This window comes from Tachypleus tridentatus, chromosome 3 (assembly GCF_004210375.1).
Source record: "Tachypleus tridentatus isolate NWPU-2018 chromosome 3, ASM421037v1, whole genome shotgun sequence".
NCBI lineage: Eukaryota > Metazoa > Arthropoda > Merostomata > Xiphosura > Limulidae > Tachypleus > Tachypleus tridentatus.
Genome location: NC_134827.1, coordinates 16,118,408 through 16,132,092, shown reverse-complemented (window position 1 = coordinate 16,132,092; position 13,685 = coordinate 16,118,408). Strand labels below are relative to the sequence as shown.

Here is a 13,685-nt window from a genome sequence, read left to right as displayed (position 1 = left end):
GGGACGGCTAGCGCAGATAGTCCTCGTATAGCTTTGCGCGAAATTCAAAACAAACCAAACTTAACCATTGCTTTTAACAGAAAGCACTCGCAAGCGTTAGTCTTAGTAATACAACGAACTCTTTTGTATGGTATATACTACAATAAGGCTTAGCTTTCCTAATGTGAGTATTTCTCATATCCATGAGTAACAAGAGAAGTTGTACGCGTTTTTTATTTGATAATAATTATATGATTGTAGGGGCGTCATTTTGGGAGTTGACATGAATAGTCACTTCCCTCATCTCAGGTCAGATGGGACCCTAAATGGTAACATGCAAACAAATTATATCACAGAGTAAGATTGCTATCTCTACTAGGGAGACACGAAGTCAGGATTCTTTGCCTTTCGCAAAATAACATTTCCTGAGAATTAAGTGATACACTAGAACGTGGTCGAAAACATTAGTAAGTTAATGCATTTAAAATTTGTGTTTTGTGTTTGTTTGTTTGGATGTTTGTTTTTGAATTTCGCACAAAGCTACTCGAGGGCTATCTTTGCTAGCCGTCCTAATTTAGCACTGTAAGACTAGAGGGAAGGCAGCTAGTCATCACCACCCACCGCCAACTCTTGGGCTACTCTTTTACCAACGAATAGTGGGAATGACCGTCACATCATAACGCTCCCACGGTTGAAAGGGCGAGCATGTTGGGCGCGACGGGGATGCGAACCCGCGACCCTCAGATTACGAGTCGCACGCCTTAACGCGCTTGGCCATGCCAGGTCGTATATTAGTGAATGATAGTTTAAAAAATTATCATCTTATGCACACTACAGTGTAGGTCAATATTATTACTGCACGAACATGTCTTTCTGTTTTTATTTTGCCCCCCGCTAGTACAGCGGTTAGTCTCCGGATTTACAACGCTAAAATCAGGGGTTCGATTCCTCTCGGTGGGCTGAGCAGATAGCCCGATGTGGCTTTGCTATAAAAAACACACAAACACACATTTTTATTTTGTTAATAACAAGGGAAAAAATTAAATCTCAATATTACAAAGCACATAATGACAAAAAATATAGAAAATAAAACAGAAGTTTTCAGTACAAACAATGAGTCCATTACATCAAAGTGATAGGTTAAGTAAGTGTTTTTACAAAGTATGGGCTTTAGTTTTGTACCTGATTTTATAATAAATGTGATGTTTACTGGAATGTTGTGTTTTATTATAAGTTTTTCTCCAAATGTTTGTTATTTTCTCACTGATGTCAGGAATATATGGTCTGGAGCAATGTAAGATTTTGTAGTTTGTTGTATCTTGGGATTTATTGTTTGTTTGTTGTTGGTTTAGGTGTGTGCGTATAATTTCGTCCACGGGTTTTTGAGGAAATTTGTTGATGTTGATGAAGAGTTGTTTTATTTGGTTGATTTTATCGTTAATTTTACTTGGTGAACATAGTTTTGTGGCTTTGTTTATTTGGTTTCTTAATATGTTGAGTTTTTGTTTTGTTTCATGTGCTGAGTCCTATGAAATGCATAATCCAGTATGGGTAATTTTTCTGTGGATTTCTGTTTTGAATTGTGTATCAGTTCTAGTGGGCCCTGCATGGCCAAGCGTGTTAAGGCGTTCGACTCGTAATGTGAGGGTCGTGGATTCGCATCCACTTCGCGTCAAACATGCTCGCCCTTTCAGCCGTGGGAGCGTTATAATGGTACGGTCAATCCCACTATTCGTTGGTAAAAGAGTAGCCCAAGAGTTGGCGGTGGGTGGTGATGACTAGCTTACACTACTAAATTAGGGACGGCTAGCACAGATAGCCCTCGAGTAGCTTTGTGCGAAATTAAAAAACAAACAACAAAACAAACAAACAGTTGTAGTGATCTTGAGGTTAACAAATGCTGTTTGGTTCGTTTTTTTCCTGTTCACAGGTGAACTTAATGTTGAGGTGTATCAAGTTAACGTGAATGAAAAAACTAAGTGTGTGTTCTGCAGATGTGAATCCAGCAATTGTATCATCAACATACCTGTACCAGTATAGTGGTAGGTGTTAGACTGAATTGATCGCTTGAGATTCAATCTGTGTCATAAAAATGTAGGCTAGAACTGGTGACACGTGATTTCTCATACGAATGTTATTTTCGTTATTGAACATAAAGTTAGTTTCGGTGGTAGTGAATTCTATAAGGGTTGTTAATTGGTTGCTGGGGATGTGTATCAATGAGTTAGAGTCTTGGAGTAAAAGTCTTTTAGTCCGGTTTGTAATTCGTTCACCAATAAAGTAGCATAATGCACATATCTTTGTCACAAAGCGAAATACACAGAGGTTGAATACATTATATTAAAACGATTTGGGATCCTTGACAGGTCATTAGAGTAGAGGTATTCTCAAGACGGCTGATATGGTTATTAAAATATAGTTCTTTACTTTGTTTTAATACCAATACCAGCCGTCTTGAGAATACATTTGTATTTCAAGTGGATTTATCGTTATCACGCATAAGAGTATATGTCGCTACTGTTAGTTATGTTCTATCTTGACACTATGTCGACAGCGTAGTTTTCCTGTAAAAGGCTCCTTCGTAAACCTGTCATGTCCAAAGCACGCCCATCCTCCCTTTAGGCTTTCCACCATCAGTCTAGTGTACAAGGATGAGTATTTCAGCAGCCCTACATGACCAATGTGTGATCGTATAGAATAAAATAAATACCTGTTTCATTCTCCAGTTGCTTCAGGTTGAGTGCTGTTCTCTGGAGAATGGACGGTAGTTTCAACTCATCTTCGTGCTCATAGATTTTCACCTATTACAAGAAGATGCACTTTTCATATCACTTTCTGAATGTTCTGATGCCCCACATTAATCAATATGCCTTTATTTTCCAATGTTATTAAGTATAAGGATATTCTCGTTTTAAAAATTATAAGTTCCTGACCTGAACACATCTTTGGGATTTGAATGTATGAATATTTTGCTTCGGAAAGGACTGTTACATATCTTACTCAAAGGTAACATTACGCTGCTTACCAAACGCTAGAGCGGATTCGAATCCCCGTCGAATCCTTTCATCCGTTATGGCGTTCTAATGTGACGATCAATACCACTATTCGTTGGCAAAAAGAGTAGCCCAAGAGTTGGTGGTAGGTGGTGATGACTAGCTGCCTTCCCTCTAGTCTTACACTGCTAACTTAGGGATAACTAGAGAAGATAATCCTCGTGTAGCTTTGTGCGAAATTAAAAAAAACAAACAAACCAAACGTCAGATGAAGAACAAAAGAAATTCTGATAAATTCCGTTTCACCGCAACTACATATCGGCTATAGTTTTAAGTGACTTGTATATTCAAAATCGTTTTAATATAACGTTCCGAAATTTCTATATAACGTCACATAACTTTTGTATGCGTATCAAATCTGTTTTGTTGTTGTTCACTATTATGGAATACAAGTATCGTTTCAGGACTGAAGTGGTTATAAAAGGTATTAAGAGGATAGATTGATAGATTGTATGCAAAAACATTTAACAAATATGAATTGGTCACACACACACACACAAACATATATATATTATTTACTTAATTAGACACCTTAAGCCAGAAGGAGGCCAAAACTTTGGTTTCATAGTTCAAAAATCATAGATTACTTGTTAAATAAAATTGCTTTTGATGAAGCGAGCCATCAAACTAAATTAATTACTACCAAGAACACGGGTTTCATTCGTTATGATTTTTTGGATCCTCAAAAGATTAAAATTATTATCTTACTGCCAATAATCAGTGTCCTAGCGAGACAGAAAACAACTCTAATAAACCTAATGATATAATATGTATAAACTTTTATGTTACATAACTTAAAAATGAAAGCACTTTCTGTCTGCTCGTTTCTCATTAAACTTGACAAACAGGCTACGTTATATTTATTGAACACATTTATAACTCACAGCCGAATATATTCAACGACTGTTTAAGAAAACAGTAATAAATCTGATAGAATTTTTCTAATTAATAGGGATGGTCTATAGAATGCGTGTATTAGAACTACTTTTCCTTCTAATGCGCCCCCCGCTCGTACAGCGGTATGTCTCCGGATTTACAACGCTAAAATCAGGGGTTCGATTCCCCTCGATGGGCTGAGCAGATAGCCCGATGTGGCTTTGCTATAAATAAAAACACAAACACAAACACACCTTCTGATGCATTTACACAATCCATTCATTTTTACGAAGCTAAAGAATTCTAATAGATAAATTCACAAATTCCGAATTTCCAACAAGTCACACACCCGCACAAAAGTGTTTCTCAGCTTTTGAAGTAAACGTGAAGCAAATTCTACCTAAGCTGTAAGTTTAAAAAACAAGGTCGAAATGTATAAATAATAAAGAAACACTATATTTATCAGAACCGACAACTGGTACACCACTAATGTTTATGTGGTATGAAAACTGTCACATGGCAAGACCAGAACTCATTAGTTTATAGGAAATCGAGCTGGGCGTGTCCTAGTGATTAGTGTGTGGATAGGCGAATCCGAATATTCACTGTTTATGTTCTGTTGTTGAGGCCATTGATGAGCCATACGAATGCCGATATAATTTCAGTATTCGTTCAGACAAGAGTATCCCAGAAGATGGAGTTGGATGATATTTAATAACTGACTTCTCTCTCACACTGCACAACAATTTTTTTAAACGTTTTGCTTCCTGAGAAGTTTTTGCTGATTGTGACAGGTACCTGGTGTGTATGCACAAATATAGTTTTGGTTTTGCTTCATCACAAGTCTAAGAAATAGACAGTTAACTGTTTACCGGCAATAACATATTTAATTGCGTTTATGTTTCTAATACGTTATTAAGTTCAACATAATTAAAAGCGTTTTGCTCCTGATTTTCGTTTGTATTCAATGTCCGGTGCATCACGTCGCAGTGTCCAACAGTTGTCAGCAAGCATTGACGGATTCCAGTTACCCTGATATCGTTTTTTCATTGTAGCAATGTCCTAGTGAAACCTTTCACCGTGTTCGTCACTGACAGCACCGAGATTTGCGGGGAAGAAGTTCAAGTGTAAGTGGAGAAAATGAATCTTGAGTGACATGTTACACTTCATTGTTTCGTATGCTTTGAAAAGTTTGTCTATACCAGCTGAATGTAGTGTGTGGCTCTGTAATTGCCAAGAAAATTGTCAACAACGTCTTTGAAGGCTTTTAAGGCAATATTTTCCGGCCCAACTATAAATCTTCGAACCGCTTGTCACTCATAACATGTCTGATCTGAGGGCCAACAAAAATACCTTCTTTGATTTTGGCCTTAGTTATTCTTGGGAACATCTGTCTTAAATAACGAAAACCTTCGCCTTCTTTGTTCATTGCTTTCACGAAATTCTTCATAAGATCCAATTTTATGTGAAGATGAGGCAAGAAAATCTTTGCCGGGTCGACAAGCGGTTCATGCGCCACATTTTCTGTCCTGGAACTAACTTTTTAAGGAGTGGCTAGCTCTGTCTAGAATAATGTGACTCTTTGGCACAACTGTCCCATTCACAGATGAAACAACAGTACTTTGTATGGCCGAGCTGCAGTCCCAGTCACAGAGCAACGACTTTCATATCTCCACAGATATTCCAGTTGTACTTGATGTGTTTCAGCAACATTTCCACGTTCTCGTAGTTTTTTTTTTTTTTCATGTATGCTGCATAGCCAACAGGTATTGAATGGTGAATGTTGTCATTGTGTAACAGAACAGCATTGAGGCTTAACATTGATGAATCAATAAAGAGACGCCACTCTTGCTGGTCATGGTCACAACCCAAAGCAGGGAACAATTCTTCGATGTCAACACAGAAACAGAGACTGTCAACCTGTGCACAGAATTTCGTTATATCATCTTGGCGACTTCGAAAAACAGAATTTTTCGTACCTGATAACAGCAAACAATATTCCTGCAGTCTCGAACCCAGCAATTCAGCTTCTGCTTTTGACTGACCCAAATCTCTGACCAGATCGTTTAATTTTGATTGTGTTATGAGATGTGGATCGCCTGAGAAACACGGTTCAAAATTCGGATCAATGTCACTGCCAGTTCCCTGCATTGCAGTTTCTTCATCTGATTCGTCTAAGGTCCATTCCTCTGGTGGTTTCGGAATTGGAAGACTGTCGTCATTTGACACGGGTCTCATTGCTGAAGGCAGAATACAGTATTCAACGGTTTTTCTGTTCTCGCCATATCATCGGGACAGCAAACGGCATTGTCTTTCGAGTGCCTCTGAGCCAAGCTCTCAGACAGATAGCACTTGTCGCACAACAAGTGTGAGGCGCCCATTCCTGGTCTTGATCACCAATTTTACAGCCGAAGTACATATGCTTTGCTTTCTTCACAACAACAGTCATTGAGCGTCTCTGATGAACAAGCGTATACTCGCCACAAATATAGCAGAATGTATCGTGGCTGTTACGACATTGACGAGATATATTCACCGACACCAATCGTCCTGTAAAACATCTATAACATCTAACTTACTTGTTACAGTGCTACTGAGGCAATGCTATATTCTGAAACAATAAGTACACATTATAAGGTCTATATTAATCCAATGAGCAGCATCTGTTTATGCAAGCCACTTTTATAGCCTGTTGAGACAGTGTCAAGTTGGCTCTGGCCTGCCCAGGCATGCCCGGGCTGCATATTTCCACAGAACAGCTTCCAACCTGGTCTGATTTTATGCCTGGACATGCCCAGACTACACAAAACATTGTTCATAGGTCTCTTACAGAAACGAAAATTTGTGAACACAAATATAAGAAAAAACATGACAAAACTGAAGATTTCGATGAAACGGTAAGTGATGGATTTCTGGATGTGATTTTCGTGATCAGCAGCGAAAAATCTATAAGGAACACCCAACAGTGTTCAAGAAGCAAAAACTTTGTTGTGCAGTTTTTCTATCAGTTCAAAAGTAGGCAAGGAAGTCTTAAAACAAATAGACAAGAGGAAAACCGAATGACATATTGACCTTCTCGTTTCTTTCTCGCCTAAATTGACAGTTTTGGTTTTGGTCAAACTTAACACTAGACTGTCTATGTTCTTCTCACCACGGATATCAAAACCCGATTTTTTTTGTGTTGCAAGCCCGCAGCTTTGCCATTGAGTCTCTGTGGGAGGGGGGTTACAATTTGAATTATGAGGACTGAGAAGAAAAATTATATAACTCAGATGTTAGGCCTACCTTACATATGAAAAAAACTGCATTTTTTTTCTCAGTCTTGAATATAAGCAGCTGAATGAATAGCTAGCTAGCTCAATCGAATCTTTTAATTACTATCATTCTAACATAGATATATAATTTTATGTTGTTGTTGTTGTTTTGAATTAAGCACAAAGCTACACAATGTGCTATCTGTGCTCTGCCCACCACGAGTATCGAAACCTGGTTTTTAGCGTTGTAAGTCCGCAGACATACCGCTGAGTCACTAGGGGCGTATAATTTTATATTTTTCTTTTAAACTTTTTATTTTCTAATTTTAGTTTAGCCTATTTTACTAGATAACACTTTAGGTTGCTCATTTGGCCCAGCATGGCCAGGTGGTTAAGGCACACGACTCGCAATCCAAGGGTCGCGGGTTTTCGAATCCCGATCACACCAAACATGTTCGTCCTTTCAACCGTGGGAACGTTATAAAGTGACGGTCAATCCCACTATTCGTTGGTAAAAGAATAGCTCAAAGTTGGCGGTGGATGGTGATGACGAGCTGCTTTTCCGCTAGTCTTACACTGCTAGATTAGGGACGGCTAGTGCAGATAGCCCTCGTGTAACTTTGCGCGAACCTTGATAATTTAACGTAAATAATCGTAACTTTAAAGTAACTTTTACATGAGATATCTCAAGAGTTTAATACATAGCTTCATAGTAGTTATTCCTTTATCTCTTGTATCATTCAGCTGTTTTTATACAACTAAAAATCTACAATTGTGGTAAGATAATGCAAATATTTCAAGAATCCTGGAATTATAATTACAAACAAAAAGTTTGAGAAAACGCGTTAAAATTTCAAACGATTTGTCGTGTATTTATTAAACAGGATACCAATGCAAGTGTTAATTTGCAGCTTTTCACAGTATTACTTTATAATAACAGTAGCTAAATGTTGGCTATTTGATAACTGAATGGTTGTAAAGAACAAGGCTTAAGAACATTCGAAGGATTATACATATAACAGTGATTGTTTCTCTAAAAATATTGTACAATTATACTGACTTTTATTAAACTAATATAACTAAATATAAACTAGAAGAAAAAATATTTATTATGTTTATTTTAAACACCAAGTTACACAACGGTTATCGAAACCCTGTTCGTATTGTCGTGAGATTACTGGCGAGTCACGAGAGGGCGGGTTATTCATTATGAGTGTTGTCAGCTACACTATTGTTATAAAAAATAAATTCCGTTTATGAAATGAAGTAAACAAAATGTATTATTTTTATACCAAATGAACTGACATTATTTTTAACACTCAGAAAGTAGGAAGTTGTAGATTTCTTTTGTAGTTATTACACAATGTCTTATATACCGAGTCTTCTTTTTTCATGTTAGTATTATACATCTAGTGAACACTTGTTTTGCAACGATAAAGGAAAAGCAAAATTTCCAAAACTGATTATAACCGTGTGGATCGTACGATAATTGTTTGTCTGTTTTTGAATTTCGAGCAAAGCTACACGAGAGCCATCCCTAATTTAGCAGTGTAAGGTAAGAAGGAGCTAGTCATTACCACCAACCGCCAACTCTGCGGCCACTCTTTCATCAACAAATAATAGAATTGATCGTCACATTATAATGACCCCACGGCTGAAAGGGCGAGATGTTTGGTGTGACGGGGATTCGAACCCGCGACCCTCATATTAGGAGTCGAGTGCCTTAATCACCTGACCAGGCTGGGTCCTCGTACAATAACTCAACAGTGCTGATACATCGAAGGTGAAGAGTCTCGTACCAAGTATAGGTAGAAGAAATGGATCTAAATATTTAGCAACTTGAAATGGTGAGACTTAACTATTTTGTATGAACTATTTATGGAAAAAAAAGATTATAAACTATAAATAATGCTTATAATTTTAATTACTACGTCAGTGAAATCAGTTAAAAATTGTTTGCACTAATAAAATTTGTTTGATTGAGTGTGTTTCAGAATGTTGGTACAAAACTACTCGAAGGATTATATTCTAATAGTAGTCTCTCAGTTCAAAGAAGTTTAGTCAATAATAGGCTCTGTTAATCCTTGAGCTATTCTTGTCTCACAGAATACTGGAACTTATCGTCACTCCTACAAAGTGTCGAGACCACCTCAAAGTGTGTTAATCGCTTTTTCGGCAACGGGTATCGAATCCTAAACTCTTGGCTTCACTGTGTTATGCACGCTATCTACTGGGCCATACCCGCTACATTCAATAAAATAATGTTTTTTGAGTAAAATTGCTTTAAGTCAGCCTGAAATCACACGAATGAATTACATCCTAAAAGTTATGGGTTAGAATAAATCACTAACAAACGCTTGAAAATGGTCTTTTTTCACTGCTTATATAGAATTACGTAAAGTGTTTACTTCTGTTCATTTTAGCACGAAATAGTTTTACGTGAAGATGCCATTCCTAAGATACCTTACAAAAAACTGTACACTCAAATTACAATTGTAATTACTCAAATTACAACAGAATTATTAATACTTAATATATGCATAAAAGTACTGGAACTTGTAATTACAATTCGTGAAGTTACGCATGTAGAGCAGTTGCATAACGCTTCAATTATAGTAAGTATATTTTCTGTACGTACCAAACTAAACTGCAACTATAGGTTCTAATATTTTTCGTCACCAATTAATAAAACATTGTACATGCTTTTATAATGGAAAATAAATGTAGGCACATCCTATTCAAGTACAACTGCATTAAAATTCAGTCTTTAAGTTACGTAGTTTAGTCTTACCAAATTAATAAAGTTTGGAAGATTGCTCAACAGCAGAATTCAGCTTTCCTAAATTTAAAATTCGACATTCTAAATCTTTTACTGTTTTCGATTACAATATGCTAAGACAAAAATATCAAAACTGAATTAATTTATGATCTCAAAACTAAAACGTGTTTTTCATATTTTAAGTTTTAACCTTACAACCATAGCATGAGAAAGTAACGTAAAGACTTACCGTTACCTTCCATACATCAATAACATATTCTACTAACCCTCTAATTTCAGTGATTTATTGGCTTTAAATAAAATATTTAAATAGGGTTCTGAAGAGTTCAACACGAAGGTCAAAAAATGAGGAACTTTAGCAATTCCATTACGTTATAACATACACTTAGTAATAATACTAATATATATGTGCATTCACATTACCATATTCCAAATGAATGACTTACGTGGATTAAAAATATGTCTTTTATTTATTTTTCGCTGATATCATGAGTTTCAACAACCAATCGGGCACAAGCTGACAGGTGTTTTGTATATATACACATGACACTTTCAGTGTTGAGAACGTATCCATGGTTACGTGTAACCGAAAGCGCAGTGGCGTAAATGTTCAATAACATTCTAGTTTTCTATGGTAACTGTTAAAAAACACGGTAAACTGAACTAATAACAGCCTGAGATAAATTATGATACTGATTTAAATTGAAAATGTTGTATTTTTGAAACTTTGCCGCATTTCACTCTTTCCCCAGCGGTTGTTGTTGTTGATAAACTGTACTAAAACAAATTGTTAATGTATATTTAAATGTGAAATGTATATTTAAATGTGAAATTACTTTTATTCATGTAATAATTTCTTAAAGGATTTTTTTGTGTAATTTCGAATATCAAATTATTATCATTCATGTTCTAATTTTTCAAGGGATATTTGTTTTTATGTAATGACTCGCTTTGGAATGTGTTTCGTGAACATTGACACGAAACGAACACTTCACACTCGCTGCCTGTTAGCTAACCACGTCCATGAACACAGAATGTGTTTTCAGCTCAACATACTTCGTTGTTCTGAACCTGTATATCTCATCCATCTTATAATATTACATTTGATGTTTTCAACCTAAGCGGCACGTAGAGTGTACGCCCAGAACAGATGTCCTAAAAATCGGGAATGGCTAATCGGATATGCGGATATTTGAAACCAAATATTGAAAAACATTGTCACCACTATGAAGTGCTCAGCGCTGAGAATGTCGAACGCATTCAGCGACACCTCACCTCAAGACTGTGAGGACGTTATAGCATTCCTAATGTTTTAAATTCACTGCAAACAAATGAAATTATTTGTATCAATTATGTATAGAATATTATTTTTTCAACCACGACATGAATTTATGGTCCTTGTTAAACATTTCGAATTAAAAATACCTGTTACTGTCTTGAAAATCTAATCCTTACTCCAAATTAATTATATAAGTTTGTTATTTTATTAAGCTTGTGTTTAATTTCCTTTATGTATTGGCTTGGCATTGCCACGTGATTAGGGCGCTTTAATCGCAATCTGAGAGGCGCAGGTTCGAATCCCTGTCCAGAGGGATGTGATAAGGTGACAGTCAATATGACTATTCCTTAGCAAAAGAGTAGGCGATGGGTGGTGATGAATAGCTGCCTTTTCTCTGATCTCGGCCCAGCATGACCAAGTGGTTAAGGCACTTGACTCAGAATCTGAGGGTCGCGAGTTTCGAAACAATTCAACTAATTTTAATAACTCTGAATTCAACTTGCTTCCCAATTTTTTGTGAGCGCTAACGTTCTTATTCGTGTTAAGATCAGATGTGGCGCATTGAGATCAAGTTATGGGTTAGAGTTCTTACCTCAAACCGTAAAACATTTTTTAGAATAAATCTTAATCTATATGGACACATTTTCTAGTTTCTTTTAATCTCATTATCTGATTTTTGTCCTTGACTGTGTATCTTAAGCTGCACTACCTTGGCATTTGTATTATTGCTAATAGCAATTGTTGTTTGACTAGGATTTAGGTTCGTACAATCATCGCTTGACAGTTGAAGTAATTAACCCATTTTACAGAAAAAACACATCGATCTATCTGCTGTAACTGCTGAATGGAATCGAACTTCGGAAGTTTAGCGTTGTAAGTCAAGACTTACTAGTACGTAATTTGATATGTTTTTTTTTATTTTGTTTGTTTATAATTAAGTACAAAACTGCACAATGGACTATCCGTGTTCTGCCTATCACGAGTATCGAAACACAGAATTTAGCATTGTAAGTCCGCTGTGAATTCGAATTTCGCCCAAAGCTATCTGCGATAGCCGTCCCTAATTCAACAGTGTAAGGTTAGAACGAATGCAGCTATTCATCATCACCCATCGCCAATACTTGGGCTACTCTTTTACCACCGAATTGTGGAATTGACCGTCAAATTATTATAACGCCCCCACGAAAGGATGACCATGTTTTGTGTGACAGAGATTCGAGCCCGTGACCCCCAGATTACGAGTCAATCGCCGTAACCACCTGGCCATGCCGAGCCTTACATTTTGATATCATTCAGAAATTGTTCCAGAATTTATTTAATTGTTGTTTTTTTTTATTTTGCATATATGATGTTTATAACGTTTGCAACAACGTTAGTTTCAATACAGGATTTCAACCTACAGGCATTTCACTATAAATGCAGAGAAATAAAAGATTTTTTTAACATTACATGACTTTTCATCATTCTTAACTGACGTACAGATTATTTACCGAAGCTCATATTTCACGAGAGCGCTTTGTCCCAGAACTTCAAGTGGTCAAAATAAACTTGTTTTTAGCTCCCTTTTTGCGTGTTTGGGTACACGGAAAATAACTGTGAAGGAGAAACTATTATTATTTTGAGTTAGGCACTTAAAAATTTATAAACAGAAATGAAGTTTACTTCGATTTGCTTCACGCACTTAGATAATTAACAACACAAAAAACACGCCCTTGGTTACAATCTTAAGGTTATAAGAAAACAAACTCAAAATAAACGGTCACTATGGTAAAGTTATTAGTTTCTCTGTTGTATCCAAGCTACACTGGTTGTTACCTCTAGCCGCGTTGAATCAAATTCAAGGGTTCATGATTTGTGTCCCGTTATCGCAAAAACGCACGCCGCAGTTTGATCCTGTGGGTGCACTATAACAGTAATTGTCAATATCCAGCATTTCGTTAGATAAAAGTAGACTAACAGTTGACGGTGTGTGTTGTTGACTAACTTCCTTCTAGTATATTAGTTCAAAATTAACAACTAAATAAATAACCAATTAGTCTGCTAAATAACTAACTATATATGCAAGTTGACTAATTTTGTGAATTGAAAATTGCATACCCATCTCTGCCAATGGTGAAAGCCCACTAGATCTGTGAAAGTGCACAAGTAAAAGTGAGCTGAAAATTCATAATGGGCTTTCTTTTTGAAGTTCTTGTAATTCACTTTAAATGTCTCAGTTTAAAAATTTTACAGATTCTTTAAAGATGCTGCACCTTCTCTTTATTCTTGTTCGAAGCAGCTCATTTGACAGTAGAGATGTGGTCAAAATTTTTACTGATTGCATTTTGTACATAATGATAATAATTTTGAATTTTGCTTCTGTATAAAACTGTGTTCTACATCGAGAAAAAAATAAATATTTTAAAAACATTTTAATTGTTTAATACGTTTCTAATTCAGGCTAAAGCACTTATTCTAACTATAGT

At 36.3% G+C, this 13,685-nt stretch overlaps 1 protein-coding gene across 1 annotated transcript in view; it reads right to left on the bottom strand.

Annotated features, from left to right (window-relative positions):
- Nucleotides 1–10,363, bottom strand: part of LOC143246423 (galactosylceramide sulfotransferase-like) — a 36,305-nt gene extending 25,942 nt beyond the window's left edge. The window contains exons 1-2 of the mRNA XM_076493107.1: nucleotides 10,171–10,363; nucleotides 2,690–2,780 (exon numbers count right to left, since the gene is read on the bottom strand). The gene's annotated coding sequence lies outside the window, so the exon portion shown is untranslated. The remainder of the gene's footprint in view (nucleotides 1–2,689; nucleotides 2,781–10,170) is intronic.
- Between the last annotated feature and the right edge of the window lie 3,322 nt (nucleotides 10,364–13,685).